Source organism: Chiroxiphia lanceolata, chromosome Z (assembly GCF_009829145.1).
Source record: "Chiroxiphia lanceolata isolate bChiLan1 chromosome Z, bChiLan1.pri, whole genome shotgun sequence".
Lineage (NCBI taxonomy): Eukaryota > Metazoa > Chordata > Aves > Passeriformes > Pipridae > Chiroxiphia > Chiroxiphia lanceolata.
The window spans coordinates 15,603,873-15,615,956 of record NC_045671.1 but is presented as its reverse complement, the minus strand read 5'-3'; positions in this window follow the sequence as shown (position 1 = coordinate 15,615,956).

The window sequence follows — 12,084 nt, the reverse complement described above, 5'->3', positions numbered from 1 at the left end:
CCCTGATTTACAGCTACAGGTTCATTACTGTGCTTACGTTTCATATGACAGGCTGTTATCTCACAGGGCCTAGGCAATGACCAAAACAAACCATACACAAAGAGCAAATAACTGAGTAGGCCTCATGATGGTGATCACCAAAATAAAGATAACTCATTAAATGTGAGGAAAGGGTGTTTCTTTTAAAACTTGTTCCATGAGTGCACAGGCAACAGCCTCGTGGTCAACAAGCACCAAGCACTGCTGCAAATCCTTTGTCACACATAGCAGGCGAGAGATGCTCATTGGCAGCCACATAGGAGACACACATGCGTCCAAGAGCAGGGTCCCTTCCCCGGCAGACCCTCTCCTGTGGGCAGCAGACAGAGGCTTTGGAGAATTAGTGATGAGGTACCTGCTGTGCCCATCATATCAGCCCATTCTGAATGAGCAAAAAACCCTTGCCATACTGCCTAAGCCCCTCTCTTGGGATACACAATGGGATTGCCTGGGGTAGCTAGGGAAGAGAAACTGTTAAAACAGCAAGAGAAAACTTTGGGTTCTGATAAGAGGCATTCAGGTACCTCACTCCATCTGTACCGGAAGGAATTAGGGACCTAAGCAGCCTTTCAAAGCTTGCACATACCCATTGAATGAGGAATTTTGCCGTTTCAGGTTCTTACTATATTCTTTTATAGTCAGCAACAAACCCCAGTTTAAAAATAGGAAGTGGTTGCAGAAAGGCAAGGGGAACAGGATGAGTCTTCTGTTTGCTTTACACAGGAACTTGGCAGTCTTGTCTCTGCTGACCACAGTGCTGCCAGTCGTTCCTGCAACCCCAAAAGTCCACTTCATCATTGGACTATCCTGTATCACCACCTGCACCAGAGCCATCTCTTGGATATGAGCTGCAAGGGAGCATTAATTTTCTGAGATGCAATGGCATGTTCAGGAGGTTGTCTGGAATCCGAACAGGTCAGCCCACTTTTCCTTTCTATTAGCTAATTTTGCAAGTATTGATGGCCTAATTGTTGGTATGGTCTTGCTAGTAGAGCTATATCATATTCATAATGAAATCTGATTCAGCTCCATCCTACAAAACTCATGACTCAACAAACAAAGAAAAAAATCCTTATTTGGATAGGTGCTGAATCTGTTATTTACATTTCCTTGCTTGGAGATGTGTTTTACTTAACAGGTGGGATAATTTATTATCCAGAGCTAGGTATCGTTTCTAAAGTTGATTCAAATATAGAACTCAACTTTCTCCAGATTAAAGATTTTTCTGTTAAATCAATTTTTCTATTATTACAAAATTTAAAGTACACCACTCAACTAGATATTTGCACTTCTTCAAAGATCTATAATGTGAACAAAGGTTGCCCATTGTTTCCTAAATGGCCTCCTGGATTTTTGCCTGGGATTAAATGCATAAGATGATATTGGACCATCTGTGCTGTGCTTTGCAATTATTTTATTCTGAAAAATAAATGAACAGAAGAAGGCATTATGGTAGTTGCATCCATCTGTTAAAGGGCATGAGTTAAGTCAAAACCCAGTGTAATTCAACTCTTAGCATCATTTTATAAGATCTTCTTTCACTGAAGAAAATAAATAATGTGCATTAATATTTCATTATTTGTAATGTGATTTCTCAGCCTCTGTCTAGGCTTGGAAAATTTATAGTGGAGCACACAATATCTAAAATATGCTGACTGTCAGAGTCCTGACTTTACTCTGGCTTGAGAGGACAGTTACTTGTCTGATCAACCTCTGTAGTCTTTTAGAATAAGAATGGGACAACCCTTGAATATATGTATCACCCCAGTGTAATAAACAGAACACTGTATTCCAGGTTATCCAGGTTATGTCTGTCCAGAGAAATAGTTTCTATGTGACTGTGCTCCAAATAATATGATTTTTTAATCCCAATAAATGTTTTCTTTATGACTAATAGCAAATGCCACCAGGCAATGTTCAGCTACGTAAAACACAGCAAAAATGCAGTCACAGGTTGGCAGAGCCCTGGTGCAGACCTGAGAGCAAACCCCTCCAAGTGTGGGTGCTAAACTAACCTCCACACGTGTGATCACTTCCACCTGACCACAATGCAAGGACGTGTAATGCACAATGTATCCTGGGAATCTGAGCTGACCACAGTGGCCATGGGATGTACTTGACATCACTGCCTCTCCATGCTACAGAGGGCCCGGGCTGCACTGGGGACTGCAGGAAGTGCTGCCTTCCTCTGTCTTGTCAGCTGCAGCCACATCTGCAAAAAATTTCCACCCAGCTGATAAATTAGGGCACAAATTGAAACTCAAGCAGCTTCTGCAGTGTCCTCCTCTTCTATCATAGATAACATTTCAAACTCCCATCAGGAACGGGCATTCCTTTAGTCTGTGCACTTCTGCTTTATTCTGTGGATTTTCTTCTGGACACTGTCAAGAATAAGTTTTGCCTGTAAAGCTTTAGCACTTGGCAGTAAGTGTCTTTGCCACACTCAGTGTCCTTTCAATGCAGAGGGAGAAAGCTCCTTGAGGAAGGCCAAGACTGTTTCTCTACAAGCCAGCTGTCAGTGTGGCTGCCCTGTGATCTGCCCTCCCTGGGGATCCTCTGAGTTTGAGAAACTGGTCAATTTCCAACAGAACTGACAATTGTGTTTCTTTGGACTTGTTTGACTTGGACTTCTACTGATCGCTATTTAATTCTGACCTGTCAGCAGACAGTGTCTGTGACTAATTGTCCTTATGAAAGGAAATACTATAGGCTTTTTGCAAATATGGGTTCTGTTTCTGTATGATTTCTCGTTACAAATTATATCAAGTGAACTCTCCCTGGCTGCGTACTTCACACTGCACAATGTTGTCTTACGTTTCAGGATCAAGCTATTCCTTTCTCTTGACTTGTTCTGCCCTTGAGACAGAGCAATATGACATGTGTGACAAGACAGCAACTTCAGAGACTCCTACTTTGCCCAGAAGTGACAGTACAGAGATGGTATCTTATCTGTACAAGTAGGTCTTTCCCATGTGCATCAAGTCCTGCCACATTCTTTATTTGTGACAAACTACAAACCACAGCACTCTTTTTCCATCAGACTTCCTACAAATTTCTCCCTATGCTTGTCTTCATTTTGTATTCTGTTAAGCAAACCTCATCTGCTGTAAACGTTGCTCATGTAAATTACTGCATGTAAACATCCCCTCAGATATGCTTTTGCAGTTGCACAGGATCTGTTATCTCTTGGGTCCCTAGAAACTTAAAAGATCAACACTTTAACATGTTGTTACCTTTCACATATTTTTGTTTTCCATTTTCATCAATAAATCATGTCCTCTACTAATTGAAGGGCAAGAAAAATTCACAACAGACTTAAAAGCTCAAGCTTTCTCATTTATAATACATACAAATCATAGAATCACAGAATTGTTAAGGCTGGAAAAGACCTCCAAGATCATTAAGTCCAACCTTTGACCAAACACCACCTTGTCAACTAGGTTGTGGTACTGAGTGTCACATCCTGGCGTTTCTTGAACACCTCCAGGGATGATGACTCCACCACTTACCTGGGCAGATCATTCCAATGCTTAACCACCCCATTTGTGAAAAAAATCTTTTTGATATCCAGGCTGAACGTCACCTGGTGGAGCTTGAGGCCATTTCCTCTTGTATTGTCCCTAGCTGCCTGGAAGAGGCTGATCTCCACCTTGCTACAATCTCCTTTCAGGTAATTGTAGAGAGTGATAGGGTCTTCCCTGAAACCATCCCCTGAAATCCATAGATACAATTTATATTGAACAGACTAATACCCACTATAGCAGAAGAAATTCTACCTGAAAGTCAGTGTGGTTACAGAGCCAACAGAAGTACCACAGATATGGTATTTGTTCTGAGACAACTGCAAGAGAAGTGTAGGGAACAGAACAAAGGTCTTTATGTAACCTTTGTCGACATCACCAAGGCTTTTGATACTGTGAGCAGAAAAGGTCTGTGGCAGATTTTGGAACGTTTAGGTTGTCCCCCCAAGTTCCTTAAAATGATCATCTCACTCCATGAGGATCAGCACGGCCAAGTCAGATATGGCAGCACACTTTCTGAGCCCTTTTTAATTAAGAATGGTGTGAAACAAGGCTGCGTTCTCGCTCCTACCCTATTCACAACCTTTTTCAGCATGATGTTCCAAAGGGCCACGGCAGACCTTGATGATCAGGATGGTATCTACATTCGATATCGTACTGATGGAAGCCTATTCAACCTAAGGTGACTGAAGGCCCATTAAACCCCCTTAAACCAACTTGTCCAGGAGCTGCTTTATGCTGATGACGCCGCCCTTGTTGCCCACACAGAAGCAGCTCTGCAGCGTTTAACATCCTGCTTTGCAGATGTTGCTGAGCTCTTTGGGCTGGAAGTCAGCTTAAAGAAGACAGAGTTTCTCCATCAACCTGCACCTCAGGAAGTCCCCCATCATCCCCACATCATCATTGGCCAATCAGAGCTCGAATCAGTCCAGCAGTTTAATTGCCTAGGTAGCCTCATCTCCTTGGATGGTAAGATTGATGGGGAGATAGACAACAGGTTAGCAAAGGCATATAGTGCTTTCGGAAAACTCCACAAAAGAGTCTGGCGAAATAAACACTTGAAGAAAAGCACCAAGATCGGTGTTTACAAAGCCATAGTGCTGTCTACTCTCTTATATGGATCTGAATCATGGGTCATCTACAGCCACCACCTGCGACTCCTGGAACGCTTCCATCAACGCTGCCTCTGTACAATCCTAAACATCCACTGGTCAGATTTTGTGACCAATACATCTGTTCTAGAGCAAGCAGCAGTCACAAGTATTGAGGCCATGTTGATGAGAACACAGCTGCGCTGGGCAGGACACATCTCCAGGATGAAGGACCACCGCCTCCCTAAGATCTTGCTTTATGGTGAACTTGCCACCGGCTGCCTCAAGAGAGGAGCCCCAAAGAAAAGATACAAGGACTCCCTGAAACAACATTTCAGCCTTGGCCATACTGATCAACATAACTGATCTACTCTGGCCAATCAGGAGGCCTGGAGACACACCATCTATAATGCTGCTGTCTCCTTTGAGAGCACACGCAGGATCACTCTCGAGGAGAAAAGGCAACGCAGAAAGAATCGTGCCTTGCAGAATACACCATCTAAGGAATCTTTCTGCTGTGCCTTTTGCAATCGGATATGTCTATCTTGTATTGGCCTCATAAGCCACCAGTGTGCCTGTAACAAATGTGGATAGAGCCTTCCCAAATCTTTGTTCGCGAAGCCTGGCCATGATGATATATGTATGTATTATATATTAAATACTATATAGCATATAAATATGTATGTATATATATATATATATATATATATATATATATATATATATATAGTTTACACATAATGACTATAAGTAGATAATGCATAATGGTGAAACTATTCCAGGTAAAAGAGTTCCTGCTCTGTTTCTCACTGAAGAAAGGCAAGAGAAGTGCTTTGCCTGACATGTTTATATTCCTTACCTGACAGAGTCTGAGCAGTCAAACAACTGTATTGCCATACTTGAAAACTGAGCATTTTTCAGAGGTCGGTAACAATTACACATCACAGTATTGCAGCCTGAGTGGGAGTGATTTCAAGTTGTCAAGTCTCATAAAGGAAAGCTCTTTCATGTGGAGAGGCTGAGCAACTGGTTGAGCAGCTTTGAAATTTGCTCCCAACTGCCACTGGCCTCCCCTGAGATGAAATGAGCCGTTTGTCTGATCTGTGATAACTGCCTAGATCTCCCCTGTAGCAGATAAGAGACCTTGGAAAATGGGTAATTGAAAACAGCTAATATAAAAATGGGGATGTGAATCCTATATATAAGCCCTTGTACTTTTTTCAATGTCCTTTAATGTTGTTTCTATGTTTTCTGCATTTGTTTGGCTCTGTCTCCACAACTGTTGTCTTCTTCTATTTTTCTCTTTCTCATTTGTGTTCCTCCTGACACTTTCTGTTCCACTTTCTTCATACAGTTGCCTTGGGTCCCTTCTTCCAGAAACCCATCACTTTGGCTTACCACTAAGATGAACATCAGATACCTGCCCCTTCCTCACACTGCTAAAGCTCCACTACAGCTTGTCTCCTCTGCGCATGCCTGCACAGTTTTCTCACTATAAAAATGGACTCTTCAAAGAGAAATTGCACACTATATAAGCTCTGAGCATAACAGGAAAGACGGAGCAACACAGCCAAGATTTTATGACTTCTGTAATATTCTGATATTTTTGACTCAAAGAGACAAACACTGTCACCAAGCTTCCTCTTCCAGAACTCAGAAGACACTCAAAAACACCCCACAGTCTCATTAAATGAAGACAGTATACATCTATCTGCAAGGAATGGAAAGCACATTAAACCTGTAGCCTCACACCTCAGGGACAAGAGAAAGACATGCAATCCTTCAGTTTGACTGAGGCATAATACAAAGTGTTAATGCATAAACATTTTTGAATAGAGACAGTGCCAAAGTGTCAGGAGGAAGCAGATTGCAAGTCGCAGTAGTGTGAGCTGTAGGTTTTGTTAGCTTCTTCAAACTACCTGCTTTAAGATGTGTTTTATCCATCTCCCACACCCAGACTGTACAAACTTTACAAAGTCTGCTCTGAGTTACACCTTCTTGTAATCTCTGGATTGCTGTAGCAGTGGTGCATCCTGATCACATCCATTTTTTCTATTTCATGGTTCCAGCAAAATCATGCATCATATGGGTGTATGTACAGCTCTCTTCATCATTGCCTTCAGCCCTTGAAAAGAGGGCAACTCAACTGGTTGGGCTCAGAGAAGGTTATGGAATTGTGAGCCCTACGGCGTTCTCTGTCACTACAGTCATGCAAGATAACACATATGTCACATCTTAGAGTGCATTTCCATTAGCAGGAAAGTCAAAGATATGAGGTCATCAGAGTGCTTCAGAGAGGTTGATTCTTAATCACTACCCCTCCAATGCAAGCAGCCCCAAGGAAGGATCTACAAGTCACAGTGACTGAACATACCTTCTGCAGAAATCACAGACAGCACATTCCCTCACATACACAAGAGACCCTGACACCAGAGGCACACCAGAGGGGATGGGAGCTGATAATGCAGCCAACTCTCATGACTTTATTATGAATCTTGTAGTGATCAATGTTTATTTTAAAGTTCCTGGAGTCATAATTTTATAGAGTTACCAATAACAACATCCTGGGAGCTGATGCTTAGTGATTATCCACTACTTCCCTGAATATGCTCCAGTCATGTACCTTTCCTTCTATGCTCTTCAGCTTTCCCACAGCAATTCTGCCTTTTCGTATTATCAAACACTAGAACAGGCTGCATGGGGAAATGGATGAGTCACCATCCCTGGAGATATTTAAAAGACGTGTAGATGTGGGGCTAAGGGACATGATTTAGTGGTGGACTTGGCAGGGCTGGGTTAAAAATTGGCCTCAATGATCTTAAAGGTCTTTTCCAACTTAAACAATTCTATGAGTCCGTGATTAAAGCACATGTTGCCCAGATAGACCCACATAGCTAGTCAGTCCACCTCATCTGCACGTGTGATCTGTTTCTCTCACTATGTTACATTTATAAGACTACAGTCTCATCAGTATGGTAAGACCACAGTCTCATCAACATGATAACTGTTACAGGAAAGGGACCCTGTTGCCTGGCATTAATTATACTGCCCTCCTTTTCTGGTTGTTCCCCACATCTGCTTTCTGGTGCCTGGCCTGTGTCTGTGTGTGACTATGTGGGAACCATAGCATATATTTAAGATAAAATAAATATTTAGTCCTTGTAGTTTCAAGGTAAAAGCTGAAACCCCAAAAAGTAATTAAAAATCCCATGGTTTTAACTTGGTATAATCTTATAGCTTTTAAGCTGCTTTTGTGAATTTCTGGAGCCCGCTTTCATGAATCAGCTATAAAGTCCCATGGCTGAACAGTGGGAGTGGCCAGCAAATTGCTGGGGTAGTGGCATTGAGCCCAGCAAGGCAGTTTGGGGAAGGTCCCTTAACTGTCCTCAACCCTGGCTGAGATGGCTCCCAGCCTGCCTGGGAGGGCCAAAGGTGAGGAAATAGCTAAGAGTATAAACCCTTGATAGGAGCACAGGCACAGCCTGCAGGACTGGATGTGCAGCTGTACAGCACTACAGTACAGAGGAGGGGCCACAACAGCTCAGCCCTGCTGCTGCCTCATCATTGCTGTGGGCAGCACCAGCCACAAGCCATGCTCCTCTGAACCTTTTCCCACAAACCACTGCTTGCCAGCTTCTGCTAGTTAATTGTGCTCACTCTGTGTGTAAATCCCTGAATTAGAGAATAAAAAATATTACCTTTCTGGTGGTTGCCAAGGGAACATGCAGTAAAGTAAGTGAACTGAAAGCCTGTGCCAGAGAAAGAGTGGCTTCCACTTCTGCAGTGATGACCAGAGTGGTGAGCAGGGTCTGTGCACCAGCAGTAGCTGGGATCACGCCTGAGTGTAGGACCTCTTTCAGCCTCCAGACCTCTCACACCCTATGGAGTCACTGTACACCTGCAACAAAAGCAGAACTAGGAGAACTGAAAATACCTGAGATTGATCCTCTCTGCGTGAACATATTGACTCCTCAGGTTAGATCCATCAGCTCCAGGGAGTGAAATTTGTAACACCTGACAGACCATTGCTGCATATGGAACTCCCAAAAAATAATCAACCATCAGGGAGAGAGAGGAAAGTACTTTCTCTGTGGAGGCTCCTGGCATATGGGAGTGCAGCATAAGGAGGAACTCACAGGAAACTTGGTCAGAACTGAAATCTCCTGTTGAATTTAAATGTGTGTCAGTTCCTGTTTAACCAAAATGTAGAGTCTCCAGCTAGCCACAATTGTAAGTTAATCTTTGTGTTTTGTTACTACCCAAAACCCTGAGCAAGCCTGGACTTTTGTGGTGTCTGTAGTAAATGGACAGGAGAAGATTAAGATAATCTAAAGATAAATAGAAGACAAGATGAGAAAAGGAGGTAAAATGAAAGTTACAAATTTTGCAACAGGTTACTGAGCCGCAGTGCAACCAAGTGTAGACCTCAGTGCGTCTAATATCTGGTCCAGTGTGTTTCCCAATTAGCTTAGTGAACTCTGGTACCATGGCACATTCTCCTTGAAAGAGAGCACAACTCCTGTATCACCCATGAAGAAGTTGGATAAAAAAATATATGCAACTGTATAGTCTATAGGATATGTTATACAAAAAGACCGATTTGAGTACCCTTTTAAAAAGCTTAGATAGCCCAAAGAGACAGCCTTTCTCTCAGGGTTTGGGGGATTTCCTTAAATTCATCAGAAAGCTGTTTAGTGAGAAAAGCTGGTCAATAGGAACAATAGCAATGTTCTGGTTCCAGTTTCTGGAACTGAAACAGTTCAAGAAAACAGTCTTGTCTTTGTCTGAATTGCTTTTAAAGAAAAATCTGCAGACTTTTAAAACTAGCTCAGACTGATCATAGAATCATAGAATCAGTTGGGTTGGAAGGGACCTCCGAGATCATCAAGTCCAACACTTGATCCACTACCACTGTGGTTACTAGACCATGGCACTAAGTGCCACATCCAATCTCTTTTTAAAAATCTCCAGGGACGGAGAATCCACTACTTCCCTGGGCAGCCCATTCCAATGTCTGATCACCCTCTCTGTAAAGAAATATTTTACCACTCACACGGGTCTAATCCAAACCGAGACATCTGAGAAATACTGACGGAAACATCTATACAGTAAAGACCCTATGAAACTGCAGCTTTTTGGGGAGATCACACTGAGAAGACATGAATTTCTCTTTCCAGATGCCACCCCATCTTCCATTCACAGTCATCTGTCTTTAGCATAGAATGTTTTTATGTTCTTCTATCATGCGTTTCTAGTACAAATCAGTGAGCAAAGTTTTTCTGCAGTTGCTATTCTCCTTTTACATCAGTCAATTCTATTAGAAATCCTCCCCCTTTTATAATCTATAGAGTTAAAAAATAAAATTAATTGAGGTGAAATTTTTATGCAGTGAAACAATGTATGTGAAATTTCCTGGTGAGACATACATTTCAAAGTGCAAAAGAGAGCTAGGTTTGATTGCTCTCAAGTGTGAAACTTTCAAACTGTCTAACTCATCTAACCTTCCAGACAGTTAGTGTTGCAAAACAATAGCTAAGTACCGTAAATGAAATTGGGACAATTGCGTCTGTGGCCACATGCAATTCTTTTAGAGGAATACAAACACAAAGGAAAACAAAGTCTGTACAGGAAATGTTTGTTTAAAGGAGTATTCGGCTTCTCTGCTTGCAGAATTTGGATATAGCTATATTGCCTATGCTCCCTCAGGCAAGAGGCTGAGCATTTGCATGTGACACTGAACCCAGTGAGCACAAGTTCCATCAGTGGGAGACCAGGGTACAGCTGGGGTATGTGTAAGATTGCCACACTGATGTCAAGGGAAATGAAGGAGACACCTCTGCCTTAACTGAAGAGGGAAAAATAAACCAACAGTCCACTTCAAAAAATAGATCTTTCCATTGTCAGCAGAAGCAAAGCAGATCCATCCCGCACCCCTGGCTAGTTTTGCCCTCCTCACTTGTCATATATTGTCATTTGTTTTGGCTCTTGACCATCCCATTCAGGGCTTTGAAGGTGCTTAAACTACAAGAAAAATCAACAGCTATTTGCCTAACATTGTTCTTACCCACATTGCTGTATTCTGATTCCATGAAATTAAGCTTCTTTATTACTGTTCATTACATTCCTGCTTTCCTCACATTTGGACAAACCTTTCAACGCAAGAGTCTTACATGGGAAAAAAAAGTATGAAAACATCCTTTCTTTTATGTTTTCTAGTTCTGCTTGTTCTGAGCTGGATTAGCTATAAGCACCTTTCATCCAAACTCTGCAAAGTACTACCTCCTTGGTTTTTGCAACAAAGTAAAGTGTTTCGTGTATAGAATAGGCCGCTCTTGAACTTCAAGGGCTTTTGCAATGTTCCATCTCCATAGATCTACTTTCAGCTCCTTCAGCTTGTTTCTATGGAAATCCAGCCTGGTCAAGTGCATCGGGACATGTGCAGGAGTTGACTTGTATTTTAATGCATATCATTAAAACAGGCCCTGCAACCACAGGTAATTTCAAGAACTTTACAATGTTCTCCATATGGGAAAGCAGATGTACTGAGAGGTTGCAGGGAAATAATGTGACCATGGAACTGAGAGCAAGAGCCAGAAATGAACCTGCACTCTCTGAACACCAATCCAGTGCACTCTGCATGGGACTAGGCACTTCTTTATACTGAAAGACACTAAAAGGTCCCTGAAGCAGCAATACTTCTCATACCAGCAAATGAGTTATTATATACAAGGTTATTAATAACTAAGTGGCAAAGAAAAGCGCCCAGAAGGCAGAGTCATTGATCTCTCTGCCAGATACATGTTACAAGAGCGCTGAAGTGACTGACTCCCCCTCCCCAGGTCCCTGTACCCATTCAGTGCAGAAGAAAGGCCATACTAGTGGAATGAATGGCTGGGTTATGTGTCACTGCTGACAGCGTGTGGCCTGGTGGTACAGAGGTGTCCCTGGGATGGTATCCAAGTGCTGCTCTGACTACAGGCTTATTTGTCCACTGCTGTGGTGCTTGCAACTTTACCTCGATGCCCATGCCACATTGTGAGAACGTGGCAGATCTCTTTCTCCTGACTGTGGCATCACAGCACAGTGAGGCAGGCTGGGGTCGGTAATGTGCAGACACAGTGGCACGTCCAGTGCCTTGAGCTGCCACAGTGTCTACTACAGCCTGTGTCTACAGTGTCTACATGCAAATCAGACCCAGATGTCTCAGGAAACAGACACCAGAGAAAGAGGAACCTACAGAGAGTTTCCATATGTTTTAAGTGGTTTTCCTAGCAATTAAAATTTCAAAAATTATCAAACTTCACAGAATCCAATTCTCCAGGGCAATATTTAAATCACCCTTACCATGAAACCACCTCTTTTCTCCTGCGCTTCTTGTCTTGCCCACTGCAAGCTTTCAGAAAAAGTGATGGTGGTTCTTCTGGAATGATGGG